The following is a 15672-nucleotide window of genomic DNA, read 5'->3' as shown; positions in this document are numbered from 1 at the left end:
GCGCAGTATGCATGTGTGTAAATTACAAAACCAAAAGGCTTGACTGCTCTCTCCTGACTTCATTGCATCTTTATGGAAGCTCAGATGTGACATAATGTTTCATTATCTGAACTCAAACATTAAACATTACAGCAGATTTGATATCATAAATAACTATCCTTCCTATCATCTCTCTGCCACCACACACATTGTAGACTGCAGCCGCAATGAAGGGGACCCATAGGGAGAACTGGGATAGATTGGTGAGCGCCGTGAGCATGGCATTGAGCCTGCAATGTGTGTGTGTCTGTGTGTGTGTGTGTGTCTGTGTCTGTGTGTGTGTGTGTGTGTGTGTGTGTCTGTGTGTGTGTGTGTGTGTCCTGGAGGAGTGGCTGTCACTGTATCAGTTGCCACAGTAGATAAGGCAGTGTACCGCGGTGGTGCTGGTAATGATGCTGGGACCACTGAGACAAGTGTACGGGAGTCTCTGATGCTTCTTGCTGATCTCATCACATCTCATCACACACTTTTCTCACTCAACAACAACTTCGTCACACACACACGAAAAAAGTGTGTGTGCCGACAAAAGTGGTAACTTTAAATTTCTCTAATGCTTCGCTTTTTTCTGGTCCTCATCTCGTTTGAGTCATCATTGTGCTTTTTTCACCTTCACTGCAGAAAATCTTCTTTTACAAACAAGCTAGATATTCTGTAATTTGCTAGAATCAAGTAAGAAAAGGGGTTATGGAAGTAGGCAAATAATTCTTAAAACTACTTTTCAGTTCCACAATTAGTCAATATAAAAGAAAATATAACAGAAATACGTAAAAAAAAAAAATATGCATGTTATGGTGCTGGAGGAGCTTTGTTTATCAAGAGAAAATAACCTTCATGATATCATCATGGTTATCTCTGCTTGGACTTATAGACAGATATAATAAAACAGATATAATGTCTTCCATGAAAAAAACAAGACAAGTTTTCTTGAAATAAATTCAATAATAGAATGCAAATTGGGTGTTTGACAAGATTTATTTAGATTTTTATAAATATGTGTTAATGTTGCAACTTTCTAAATATTTTTTTATTCAGGGTAAAGCTACCACTAGAACAATCAAAAAGTTATTTATCCATTAGTGTTGTTATCATTCTTATTCTTATCAGTCTTATTTCTACTTCTAGTACTACTACTATAATAATAATACATTTATTAGTTCATATATTTTTCCTCCTCCCCCAGCAGAGATGGTGAAGTGGAAAAATGTACAGCTAAGATTGCCTGGTGAGAGAAAATAAGGAGACCACACTGACTGTAAGGGTAGGATTTTTTTCCTCCTTTTCTCGTCTATTAAAACAAAAAGCAGGCATCAGATGTCAGCTCTTTATTTCTGATAGCTGTTATTTAGGTGCCCTAGTTGGCTGGACTTCAGTGTTTGGCAGTCGTTAGCACCTCGAAGGAATCAAGTGAAAAATCTGGTTCAAAACCTGCACGTATATCAGAAAAGATGTTATTTGATCTGTTTATGGTGCAACATGAAAACAAAAGGAAAAATTAAGGCAAAATTAAATGTATGGGAGTAGGAACATCTACAACAAGAGACAAACAGTTAATAGATAGCAAAAACATGACATTTGTTGTCTCTGAATAATGCATTCTCCACCAAAAGGTCAGATCATTTTCCTTTGGTCAAAGTCACAGAGTCACACAGAGGATGTGGTAAGAGGTTGGTAAAATCCTATAACAGAAACCTCCACTGTCCTATGCCTAACCCGAAAACCACTGGTGTTTCCGCATGTAGTGTTAGAGAGGTCTGTGGTACAAACGGGTCATGATCCAGCAGGAACAAGGCTGGAGAGGACATCAGAACGCACTTACTAATCCAAACAGCATTTCCTACCTTGGGCTGTTACACAAAGCAGGCCAAAACCACACAGTGTGTGTGTGTGTGGGTGTGTGTGTGTGTGTGTGTGTGTGTGTGTGTGTGTGTGTGTGTGTGTGTGTGTGTGTGTGTGTGTGTGTGTGTGTGTGTATATATATACACTGTGAGGTTGTGAAGATGGCTGGGTCAACCTCAATCAAGGGGAGAACGACAAGAAAACAAGCACGAGCTCAGCTAAACAAATGGGGTTGGGGAAGAGAGATTCACAGAGGAGTGACAGAACCCAAACAAACTGTAAGATTGATATAGATGAAGATTAGGGCAGGATGTAAAGAGGGGGTCCTCCATGTATGTGACATAACCAAACATGCACACACACACACACACACACACACACACACACACACAAATGAAACACTTTCCCTCCCCAGGTCATGTGTAGTCCTAGCTAGAGGCCGCCAGCAAAGCCTAAACAGTGGGATTAGCTGAACACAACACTGACGCTTTGGCCTGTGTCTGCATAAGGGGGAGAGAAGGCACTGTAAACTGTTTACAGGGGAACGCAGGGTTACTGCTCCATATGTGTGTGTGTTTACAACACAATGCTGTGGCTTTTATGATGGGTCGACTCGTCTTTGATTGAGACAGGATCAACAAAGAGACAGTGGCATGTGTCCATACACAAATATACATGCTGCTTACAGTTAGGGAGCTGGACACTGAAGCGCACAAAACTGTATTCAACACGCACGCCTACAGAGAGTTTATGTAACTTGTGTGTCATGTGCGTCATGTGACCTCTTTCTGGGGTTTTCTTTCATCTGTTTTAAAAAGGGAAACTGACATTTACTGTCCATTCTAAGATAAACAATACACTCAGTGCTGTTACTGTACCCTGTGTGACTTTAACATATAAATGTGTTAGCTTTCAAGAAACTTTTTTTGTGAGGCATGGTGTGTACTATACATCATCATAACTTTCACACTTAGCAATGTCATCCTCAAACAACTATTTTTTGTTGTTATCTTAATAACACGTACTACCTTTCCATGGCCTGTTACGGGGCCCCAAGGCAATCAATAGACGATAGGGCCTCAAGATAAGAAAAGACTAACCGTAAGGTACTCTTCATTTCAGCTGATATTGTGCTTTTGTGTCGCATAATCTCGATATTTTCCCAATAATCAAATTGCCACAAACCAGCAGACACACAGTTTTGTTTTCCTAACTGGGACCCTAGGGTTCTGGGGCCCTAAGGCAGGTGCACAATTTGCTGGGGTTGGTAATCCAGCTCATAGCTCGTCACTCAACTGGGTTTAGTCTGTCAAGATGGTGACAGTTAACCCACAACGTTCTTGAGCTTGTGGCAAATGAGGTTCATTACAGGGTGCTCAAAGCATAAATACTAAACAAAAATGGCGATGTGACATTTGATTTACCATACCTTTCTGGACGAATGGAGTGAACTAGAGCTTTTAAGCTTGAGTCCGGCTGGGAGTTTTAGTTCATCCCTCCTCTCTCTCACCTCATTTCCTGTCACCGCTCTAGTGTTGCAATCAAATAAGAAAGATACATAATGCTCTTCTGCCCCCCAAACAAATATTCATGGGATTTTGAATTACATTTTCTTGCAGAACTTTTTGGAGTTCCATTGTAGCTGTATAGTGAATCACTGATTCAATGCCATGCAGATATTCTTAAATACACAAGTGGCAAATTCAAAGATAGTCTGGATATGACATTCCACCCCTCTGTGCCTTCAGCAATCAAGCTTCTGTGGGAGGATAGCATGCTTCTTTTTCAAAAGAATCAACCTTTTTTTTTGGCACAAATATAGACAAACAAAACTATTCAAAATGTTCTACAGCAAACAACTGTTAGGCGTTGCTAAATGTTTGATGCTGCCTTGTGCCTTGCAGCAAAAGTAACAGGCAAATCTATGTCACTGCAGCGTTTTTTATTTGTATTTTTTCAGAAGAAAAAATGTTTGTTGGGCCACATTTGTTGCTTGATATGAAAGCTTTTTTTTCCAGGTTCAGGGAGCTGGAGAAAAAAAGTCTGCTGAACAGAACAAAAGAGAAAGCGGGGAGATTTGAGTCAGGCCTGCTAGCTGAACACTTTCTGACTCATCTCAGTAAAATGACCCAGAGTGTTCCTCAGTGCTCAAAATAAGAGTGGCAGCTACATGATAAAACAATGAGCCTCTCCTGCACAGTCTTATGAGCATCTTGTACAGTAGGAAGCTAAACAAGTAAGGAAGGCTGAAGAATACGGCACAAATATATGCTGTGTGTTTGTGTGTCTGAGTGCGTGACAAAGTGCCTCCCTCAGAGAGAGAGGCTCTGATTGTACAGACAGAGTGGCTGTGTGTGATAATGGTTTCCATTAACCTGGGCTGAGTTGGAGGACCTGTGAGACTCTCCATTCAGTCCTGTCTCTCTCTCTCTCTCTTTCGCTCTCTCTCTCACACACACACACACATACGTATAAGGACCCTTGTAGTGACACAAGATGCAAAAGAAGTAGGCTATTTCATTGTGTGACGATGGGCAAAAGGGTCAGAACTTTATCAAGAACCCTGAAGAGCCCCCAAAACAGTTAGCATACCCAAACCATTGGGCTCACCTCTGCGTTATCTAAAGAATAGACATTGGAAATGTGGCCCTTCACACATTGAGAGCCTCTAACCTTCTCCATCAATGCAGCTTGCAGCCAAGAGAGTAGCGGAGACGGTAAGGAGAGATCTAAGTAAATGCAGTAGAGGGCAGGAAAGAGACCGAGGCTTAAAAAAAAGCCATTTCTTTTCAGAGTCCCATCTTTACCTGGACCCTCTCTTTAAGAGCAATACTTGTACAAGCACAATGCTCCTTGCAGATGCTTAGCATGTGGACAACAAAAGCATGTCACAGAGTGCTGAAAAGGAACAGAGGAGATAGTGTAGCAATTATTGCTGAGAAGCCATTAAGGGCCAGGGGTGGCTTCTTTAGACGATCACAGCAGCTGACTAATGGACAACCTTGCTTCCTCGCTCGCTCACATCCTGAATTTATCTCTAGCTCTCAAGTATTCAATATACTGAGCAGAGTTTTTACAAAGCGAAACATGGTTGTATTCCTTTAATGGCATGTGTGTATGTGTGTACAGTTGTTTCCTCTATCTAGTGCAGGTTTGGCCCCAGGGCAATGCGTCCCCATTCTTTTCCTCCCTGCAACACTTCCCCAGGACACACAAGACATGTACTTTATTTATTGCAAAAAGTGTGTGAGTACACTAATGAAGAAGGTCGACCTTACAGGGCCAACAGCACGAGGCTTACGCCACAACACGTGACAGTGTTTTGTCTAAGCAGACAACACTGCATGATAATACGCAAATACATATTTTTTTATTGAAATCTGTATGTATAAGTCCCCGAAAAGACTGCAAACATCCAAAATAAGTAAGCTCTAAAATATAGATACTGTTGAGAGAGTGTGATTCACCCTCTTACGCCAAAACACACCACAAAATGTTTCTGCAGCCGGGTGCCGTGTTTATGTGTTCCAGTCGGGAAGAAATTCTTTATTACATAAATCAAAATGTCGCAGGAGTCAAAGGACTCTGTTTACTGACTGCAGGTACTCTCTGGCCGCACTTTGTCGCTAAAAGTTAAACCAACGATTAGTTTGGCCACAGTTCACTGCACATATTATTTGTTTAGTTAATTGAGTTAATGAATAAGGCTGGTGCTGATGCTAGTAACCTTCACCTGGACATTCTGCCTCTGAGGTTGCATTACATTGCATTTGGATGAGTCTACAACCAATAAAACATTGTACATAAACTCACAATTATCTTAATTCATGAGTTTAAGATCAATTTGTTTAATTTCTGGTGAAGGCCGTATGAAATATATAAAATTTGTATTAGCCATAATACTCAGTTATTACGGCTTCACTTCTACTGTACCATTATTGGAATAGAAAAATGCCGCTTCACGTTCAACTTTTGCCAGATATGTTGGAAAGAGGTCGGTGACGCGTGAAGCTTCCTCTCCTTCTCACTCCGCTAACCTGCTGTTTTTGGATGAAGATATGGACAGAGGATATGTGGGGATAGGTGGTACTGAGGAAGTTCACTGATGTAGAACTGAAAGAGAAGTTTTAATTGTCTTTAGCAATTTTATGGATATGAGAGGAAAGCGTGTGTTCATCGCGGTACTAAAATGTCTCCAGCCCTCCTAATGACTGACAGTGTATCAGCTGGGAAACTGTGCACTATATTGCAAGTGATGCGCAAATGAGGGGGGGAACTAGAATTACTGCGCCGGGTTGTGCTCATCAGTCAAGTTGCAGTTCACATCTATGTCGGTTCAAAATGCCATCGCTTTATAATTTGATCTTTTTGTCTTAGACATTTATGTAAAATGATCATGAATGCATTGAGGCCATGTACGTGTTTTGTGAGGTCACAGTGACCTTGCCCTTTGACCACCAACATCAACTCAAGGTCATCCTTGAGTTGACATTCGTGCCAAATTTGAAAAAGATATTTTGTAATACTTACACAATTACATGTATCTAATACACAACCCCAAGCACATGCACACACACGTATTCACATGCCGGTGCATGCACACACACAAAGTACCGTTGTAAAATTGTGTGTTGAAATGACACATCACGTATTAGCATTTCACTGCATGGGTGCCTCTGCTGTTTGCCCTGGGCATTGCTGGTGGCACAATTCAACATCACAGAAATAAATAAAGAAGTAGGGGAGGGGGACTAAGAGAAAGAGAAGTGGGGAATTAGAGAGAGAGAGAGACATGAGGGTCTGAATTAAACATGCTTTGATTGTGATTGGAGATTGTAAGTCAACATGCATCGTTGCGCCTTTCTGCCATGCTGTATGTCACATGACAGCTAACAGCGGTGGGCTCCGAGGCCATGTTTGTTGAGAGTGCAAAAAACAGATAAAAAGAAACATACCTTTGTAGAGGAGACACAGCGGGAGTTGCACATAGAAGAAAGAAAACAAAGAAGTTAGACTTTTATTTTAACTGACTAATTTTGTTAACAAAACAAACAATAGTTACAAAACTTGATGTGAACAAAAAATAGATTAAACCATGAACACACAATCACACACACTGTCCCCTCCACTGTGCGGCCATTGCTTGCAGGAGGCTGTGTAATGCTCGCGAAGGGTTAACTTGGAGGTACATATTTCGGAGACAACCTCGCTTCAGATGAGCTGTGCGGCTGCTCTTGTGGCGGTAATGGGAAAATTGCACTGAGAGGAAGGACACACACAATTAGAATCTGGTGGTGGGTGGCAGGAGGTGGGGAGGAAGATACAGGAGAAGCGAAGAAAAGGGAGAGAGGGACGAGGTGGCAGGGCCCACCGGACAAGAAGTGATTTAGTTGAAAGCTGGCTTTTTGTGCACTGGGTAAACGCCGCTCGCTGTCTGCTGGCTGGGGCCTGCCCTCGCCCGCCTCGGTGACAGCAGCCCAGATGTCAATCAAATTAGAGCCCATTTACTGCTGATTTGCCCGTGTCATTTGCAATATCCCCTTCCCGCCTCTGATGGGGTGCCGCAGAGAGGAGGGAGTGATAGAGGATGAAAAAAGGGGAAAGGAAGAGATGGAGGGAGAGTCACTTTATTGCAGTCTTTCTCCGTGAATGTCATCTGCCCACTTATCACGCATTCCAGTGGGACGGAGTGAAGGAGGAGAGGAGGAAGAGAGGAGCTCCTTTGTTCCGTGGAGTGGCTCACTAGCACATGCAAATAGGGCGGCAGCGTCAGGGGAGCGGCTGGCGCGGGTTTTAATGGAGTTGGGGCAAACTCATTTTACAGCACAGAGCCACAGAAGAGGTGGATAATAATATCACTCTCTCTCTGTGTGTGTGTGTGTGTGTGTGTGTGTGTGCGGGATGGTGTTTATAGGACCGACAAAATAAAAGAGTGCCGCCTGCAATCTGACTTAGATGAACGAACACTAATTCAAAGCATCAGCAGGCTAAAAAAAAATCCTTTATAGTTCTTTCTGTTTCAGTTCATATGCAATCGAGCTTCCTAGTGGTGCTGTTTATCCTCTACCCTAGCTGACTGATAAGAGACACCAAACACAGACAAAAAAAAAGATAGGGGAGAGTAAGGAGTGAAAGGGGGGGTGGGAGGGAAAAAAAGAGTGTCCTGATTGATGCCGTTTGATTCAATTTCCAGCGTGTGGAGACATTTCAGGGCCCCGGGGGCCTCTGTGTCTTCACAGGAGCAAAGGAGGGAAGAATGGTGATAGGCAAGGCAGAGGGGGGGGGGGGGGGGGGGGGGGGGGGGTGCTCACTAATTTGAGATGTGCCTTTCAACGATGAAGGGAGCTGATGTTCAACTCATACTCCAAATCTCTGCTAAAAGACACACCTAATTGGCTTGAAATAGAGACAGAGAGCAAGAGGAGAGCATAGGAAGAAAAGTCTATCTTCAGACATGCTGCATACCAACTACAAATACACGTATACAATCACCATGAGGAAAGAGGTTGCGTATGAAGTGCGTATTGAACAACACGCATGGAAGCGGAGGTGTTTTTATCAGCTCTCGTCTGCTTCGATGGCTCTCACCTTTTCATTGATCTCACGTGTGAAATATAACCCTCCATGACATTTACACGTGGGGAAAATTTCAGAAATGATGTGATGATTGATAAGCGGATCTGAAGTGTGTAGCTTTGCACCCGGCCCCTGCTCTTTGACACACAAGTACTATATATGGAAATGAAATGAAAGTTGATGTTATTGCGAGTAGATAGAACTGTCATTAACTTAACATGGCCACCACTTTATGAGCAGTGGCAAAAAGTGCCATTCACGTGCCTCTCAGTTGGCAGGTCCACAAAGACAGACGGAAAAATGCATATGGAGGCTTGTATGCTGGCTTGTACACACACACACACACACACACACACACACACACACACACACACACACACACACACACACACATACACCCAGAGGAGGGTGGAGGGTTGGGCCTGTCACTGCTCCGTCACTGACTCCTTCCATTTAATACCGGTCCTGTCACGACAAGACAGGAGCAGAATGAAGTGGATCACCTAGAGGCACCACACCTCGCCTGGTCTCTCTCTCTCTGCCTGCTGATCTGGCTGTGCACAGATGAGGCAATGTCACCCTACAGTTCACTTCAAACATGTGGAGCTCTCTGACTGAACAGGACTGAGGATTGCAAATTAGGTCCCAGAGCAAAGGTTTTAGAAAGTTTGAAGGACCTGAAAGAGTAAAAAAAAATTTTTACAGGAAGCGGGAAGGAGGTAATCACTGACTCTATGCGGGGGAATTACCTGAGTTGATTTCAGTCCAATCTGTCTCTTAGTCTCCAGAAGGGAGGAGAATGTGTGTGGGGGTGACATTTCCCAGAATTCTCCCTGCCCTATTTCCTGTAGGTACATACGCATACACACACACAGACAGATTCTTTCAAGCAATACCAGGAATTCTGCATCTCCAGTTGAAACACTATAAAACACACATTCTTCTTTTGCCACTTACGTCACGCATGGTCTACGCTTCTTCCCTCCATCATCAACCCCAAATTTGCTTAATGCATTATTAGGAGTGCATGAATTAGCACCCATGTGCTTTTAGTTTGTGTGTTTGATTGCTGCTTCGCTTCAGCAATGGCCGCATTAGGCCTTCAGTTAGGGGCTGGAGGAAGTGAGGGACAACGCAAGAGGGGACGAGGGAAGAAAGAAAAAAAGAAAGAAAGAAAAAAAAGGAGAGATGAAGTCAAGGAGGAAAAAGAAGAAAGTTAATGTCAGGATGTGCCCCATAATGACTAGTATAAGCTCTAGTGGGAGCTTCCTCTCGCGCCAGTTCCAGAGAGGGTAGCTTGATTGGGGATAATTGGCTAGCCTTCACTAGCGGTTAGCATCCAGGCGTGGAGACAGGGGAGGGCACAGGGGCTTGGCACACACACACACATACACACTTACACTCATATGCACAAACATATTCCCATTTGCAAATAAATGAATGTGCAAAGACACAGGATGGACCATGGGACCGACATGTCAGGCAGGGTTGAGTAAGAAAAGACAATGTCCAGAATTTAGTCAAAGTGCCAGCAGACACAAGACTACATGTTAACATTTTCATGTAAATCTACATTCCTGTGGAGCTCTTGTACCCAGAAAAAAATCTAATATATTCATTTAAGTTAAACCCTGTACAATGTTTTTACACAAACTGATCACATTAGAAGAGGTTTTGCTCTCCGTCCTGCACAGCACAGCAAACATTTAATAGTTGTGCGAAGTTGCATTTCTGTGATGGCGTTCTCCAGCTCCTATTAATCACAGTCTAAAAGCGAAGCTATAGGAGGCTGAGATGGGAAGGAGCACTCGTAAAACAACACACACTCCCTGTAGCTACAAGCTCACACACACACACACACATACACTTTCCTTTCAAAGAGATAACTTTGCAGAGCCACCCCGCTCCCTTGGCCCTCTGTTGTGCCAACAGCGGTTCCATCAGAGCTTTTGTGCCCTGCGGCTCTGGTGACTGTACGAGCCACATGTTAACAGCAGCCAGCCAGTGACTCAAAGAAACACAGCAGTCCACACTCAAGTGCAATTAGGAGGCCGTTTCTACAAGAGAAGGTAAAATAGTGGAGCTGTCTGGGTCACAGAGACCTGAGAATAATATCCCCTCTTAAGTTTTATGCGTATATTTTCACCCACGTAAATCATCCTATTAAGTCCCCTTTGTAACTTCTGACTATTTTGAGAAGTTAATCTGCATTCTGGCGAGATGATTTGAGGACAAATGTATTTTAGATTTTTCGGACTAATATTGGGATTATAAACCTTTTGTTGAAAAAGGGTTGCAACTGTCGCAGATTCGCTTCGCTTTTGGTATGAATAGTTTTGATGCACAAATGTATTGTAAGCGAGTATTTTTGCATTTTCATGTTGTTTTGTCGCCATGTTCTTGGTGTGTAAAAACTTTGAAGAAAAAACAGTCTGCTTTGGAGAAAAAACAGGCATCTGTTTTTATTGTCTTTTCCACAATACACAAACAAACACAAAGCACATCAAAAGGTACATATAGGCACTTGGAGATATTTCAAATAAAGATATAAGTGGCATGTTTTGTTTTTGGGCGTTACTGACTGTTTCTTAACAGAAACAAAAAATAAAAATAACAGTAGAGGGTGACAGATATGTACCCCTCTACTGACTAAAAACAGTCATCTTAACCCAACATGTAAGTATCCCTAAGGAAAGACTTCATCTACAATGTTTTATTTGGTTGGTAGGTAGGTATCATGAAAGTGACCTAAAGGGTTGTTCAATTTGGATTGACAGTTGTGACAGTTATTAGTATTTAGACTTGAAACTCCACCGGTCAGAGTTAAGGTCCCCTTTGTCTCTGCACAACATTGCATTGTCTGCTAAACTGCTGTAACAACACACATGACTTCTGCTGTAATCAGTAAAGTTCACAGAGAGCTTCCTCTTGCCTGACACACACACACACACACACACACACACACACACACACACACACACACACACACACACACACAGACTGGATGCCTTAATGAATTAACGAGGAGCTGTCTGCCGCCACGCCCCTCACTTCAAGAGCTTCAAGGAGGTGGACAGAATGTGAGGTTGGAGTGGAGAGGGGGTTCAGGGGCTGTTTTGAATGGCAGGAAATCCCTGAGATGTTTTCTGTCCTCTGCCACAACCTAAGGCCCTGCTAAGGTGGTGAAGGAAACTCTGTTTGCGACAAAACCACTTTCTTCTTTCCTTCTTTCTTGCTTTTCTCTAATGCCTTTCTTTCACTTTGCGCTCGTTCTCTCTCACTCTCTCTCTCTCTTTCTCTCTCTCTTGCTCTCTCTCTCTCTAACACACACACACACACACACACACACACACACACACACACACAAACATACATAAACATGTCTTACACAAACCCTCTTTCTGCAGCCAGATGTCCTGGGAGAGGGAGGCCAACGTGCCCTTTCACTTAAAACAGCACACACACACACACACATATACACACACACACACACACACACACACGCACACACATGCACATAGAGTTTAGTGTCAGTGGGCAGGGGAGTGTCCCTGTGCAGGAATGCGGGGATGATAAGTTGTGGAGGTGTCAGGGGAGATACCCATGCTGTTACAGCCAGACACCTAAAAACACTCCACCCAGCCCTTCTGTCGGATTTTTTCTTTTTTCCTCTCCTCAGTTTTACCATTTTTCCTTCTTTTAAAAAAAAGCCTTCTTCTCTCTCTACTTTTACTCTTTTTGTCTCTTTTTGATTACGCCTTCACCTCTACCTCTGTCTCGGAATAAATGATGCTTCATCCTTCGGTTTGTTTTAACCTTTCCCTAACGATCATTTCCCTTTTTATCAGTCTCTCCCTGTTTTTTCAAATTCCTTGGCTTGATGTCAGATCACAGGCTTGCCAGATGTATAACATATATCTGGGCAAAATGAGTTTGAATGTAAGTTAATGTAATAATGACAGAATGTAGATTATCTTTAAGATAACTTCGCCCTTGATGACTAGGAATTTCCATTTTAAAAGAGGCTATTCTTTTGCATTTGTATTATTATAACTACTAAGCCCCATATTGGCTAGCTTACCGTTGCTACACCTGAATCTCAAGGCCGGACAGTTCACGACCTGGGACAGCAGCCACCTGTCACTCAAAGCACCCCCTCCCACCTCTCTGATTTAATCTGTCTTTCTGTCTCGATGTTCCCTCCCTTCCTCAGTCATGATCCCACATAGTGACCAGGTCATGGTGACATCCTGGCTCTGCTTTGGCCACTGCGGCAACAGATTCACACAAACACACACACACACACACACTCAAAGACATACACGCACATCACATGAACACAGACAGGTAAATAGAAAAGCATCACTCTAAATAACAGTAACCGCAGGTTGGAGTGGTTCAGTGAGTCAGAGGAGATGTCCGATCAGTAGCATAAAAAGTGTCCACAGAGACCTCTCAACTGTCCAAAGAAAAGAATCTGACCAATTTCACCTTCAGCTTCATGGGGAACAATAATTACTGATCCTCATTCACACCATTCCTATAACAGTATATCAGGCCACGCAGGCTACAACCCTCTGCACAGTTTGAAACTCAGACGTTTTGGGAAATTATTTATAGTGGCGCTAGATTATGGAAAATAATTGAGGACACTTTATCAATTTATGTAAATTATCAAACAAGAACAGAAATTGTTATCTTAAAAGTATGTTTTAGCAACATTCTAAAAGTATGGAGTAGACAAAAATCCTTTTCATATATGGAATAATCTCTGTTTCCCTGATTCAGGGACCTTGAATGCATGCCATTCCCTTTATTCATTTACTGACATCTCAATACTGTCTACTATTTACAGTAATAAAGGTAAAATGCCATGAAAAGGTATTATAAAATGGTTATTGAGTCAAGTAGAAATAGGTTCTATGAGAAGACAATGCATCGCTCCTGCAGGAGCAACCAGCAAACCATTTGTCCTTAATGATTAGACCAATAAATATACCAGCACTGCCTTTTACTCCCCTTGTTACCCTCTGATTTTCTTCATGGCTTTGGAATTATAAAACCCTGAATTATAAGTACCCATGAAAGCCTGGCTTGTACCTTAATTATTTATCAGTCATTCTGTGTGCAGGGATTTGGGTTGAATTTTGTTTTTCCTTTTCTGTTTTGTTTTTTAATACACGATGCTGGGTGAAGAAAGCGGCTGGCAGTAGCATAGAGGCTGACTCATGCCAATAAAGACTATTGAATAAAAGCAGATGTTAAAACTTTCCCTGGCAATTAAGCATCGACTAAGTGCTGAGAAGTCATGTGAAGATTAAGGAAACTGCGCTGTTTGTTCCCAGGCTGGTATGATATCACCTGGTGTTTGAAGTCCTTTTCATGGCTAATGACAGTGAGAGGAAGCATAACTTTGTGTTTATGTGTGTGTGCGTGAGCATTGGAAAAGATTTTCTTTGACGTAAATGTGCGTGTCAAAATTGAAATGTGTGCTCGGCACCTGAAGTGCATCAGGTCCTGGGAGGCAGAGGGGATTGAGTGTTGGAGTGAGTTAGTGTTAGCTTAACTGAGAAGTGATGTGTTGAGACCTGCATCCCTGTTAGGCCATGTACCTTCCTGGCTGGCCTGCTGTCTCACCCCACCCTGCTGCTTACAGACTGGGAAGAGTGTTTGAGCTTGTACTAGGTGGAGGTACACGGTTTAGGGCGGGCTGGTGGCTTAAAGAGGCTTCCCTTTCTCCTTCAATTTCAAAAGGAAGCAGTTTTTAGAAAGGACAAAGGGCTTAAACACATGCAGAGACATTAATGGACGGACACCCGGCAGTTGTGGTGAATTCCACTGAGGCGGACTATGGTTTTTCAGCACACTTTTCCACAAACAGACGCACAATGAGAGGGTACAGCTTTTTTTATGGGCTGTCAACAAAACTCTGAGCATCTAATAACAGTGCTGGGGCCATGCGGTGGCTGAAGCATCCCTTTTAGCCCATCACAACTTAAGTGGCTGGAAGAGGAGTTAAGGCAGCAATGGGGAGACGAGTGGACGTGAGGTAATTGTCCGCACCAGGTAGAGTGGTTTCCAAATGGGAGGACGAGAGACACGGGTGAACAGGCAGGTGGATGGATGGACAGGTTTGCCGTCACGACGACAGGCACTCCATTCCATTGCCGTGGTCACCTCCTCAGAGTCGTCAGTGGGGATCAGTGCAGCCCCGCTGAACACGTCACAGGGAAATGAGTGGGTTGGCCCTGACGACTGTCAACACCGAGGAGTTTGGATGGAGTGACAGGAGTCCGCCAAGAACAAAGAGGGGACTGCTGTGAATTAGAGGTGGTGGAGGGCACAGCTACCGGAGGAAAAAAAAACAAATCTGCCACAACACCACCTAGCAAACTCCTCCAAGAGGAAGTAAAAAGTCAAAACAGGCTGAGTTTGTGATCAACCAGACTTTCTAGCTCGAAGACGTAGCCTGTTAAATCTATGTTTATCATGTCCTATCATAGCTCTAGGCCACCATTCAGGGGGTGATGAACACGAGAAAGCGATCAGGATTGGAAAAAAATGTATTGACATTTTAGTGACAGCCGCGGGACGTCTGATAGATGCCCCTCTCCTCACTCTGGACCGTAACCGTGCAGTTACCCACACACGCGCTTCCTGTATCCGTCCATAAACTACGGCGCTCACAAGACAAAGAATGTGACACAGAAAGCATTGCGGAGAGGAACGGCTCAGGAGAAAAGACTTGTGAACTAGGCCTAATCACTAACTACCAAAAAGCTCCTAAAGGAAGAGAGAGAGAGGGTTGGAGGTGGCGACGGTGAGATTGAGACAGTGGATGAGATGACAAAGATGAAATACCTCCTGTTCTCCAGCAAACATACCGAAAGATTGTGCAGTACAGGACACATCTGAGGCCGGTGCCCTTGTCTTTCCTTGCGCTCCCTCCCTCTTCACCTCCCTCTTGAGGGGGTGCCGGGGAACATTCCTGGGCTCCAGCTCTTCCACTCTGGGCATTAATCCCCTACAGCTGTGCCCCATACTCCCTGACTGCCTCCCTCCCGCCTCCTCCCCTCTATCTCACTCCCCCGGCCCTTTCTTACCCCAGCTGGCCCTCTTAATACATTTTTCACAAGCTACTCACAAGTGACACATGTAAAGCAGGCCAGTTCAGTCACTCTACATTCAGCGAAGGACACACACATCGCCATGGTGACACAC

The 15672-nt window shown here is 43.5% G+C and overlaps 1 protein-coding gene across 1 annotated transcript in view; it reads right to left on the bottom strand.

The window, feature by feature from the left end:
- Nucleotides 1-15672, bottom strand: part of bnc2 (basonuclin zinc finger protein 2) — a gene marked incomplete at its 3' end in the record, with an annotated part of 149481 nt that overhangs the window by 106896 nt on the left and 26913 nt on the right. The window lies entirely within an intron of this gene.

The sequence above is a fragment of the Taurulus bubalis genome (assembly GCF_910589615.1).
Source record: "Taurulus bubalis genome assembly, chromosome: 6".
NCBI lineage: Eukaryota > Metazoa > Chordata > Actinopteri > Perciformes > Cottidae > Taurulus > Taurulus bubalis.
Note: the sequence above shows the minus strand (reverse complement) of the source record. Positions and strands in the feature narration are given on the sequence as shown.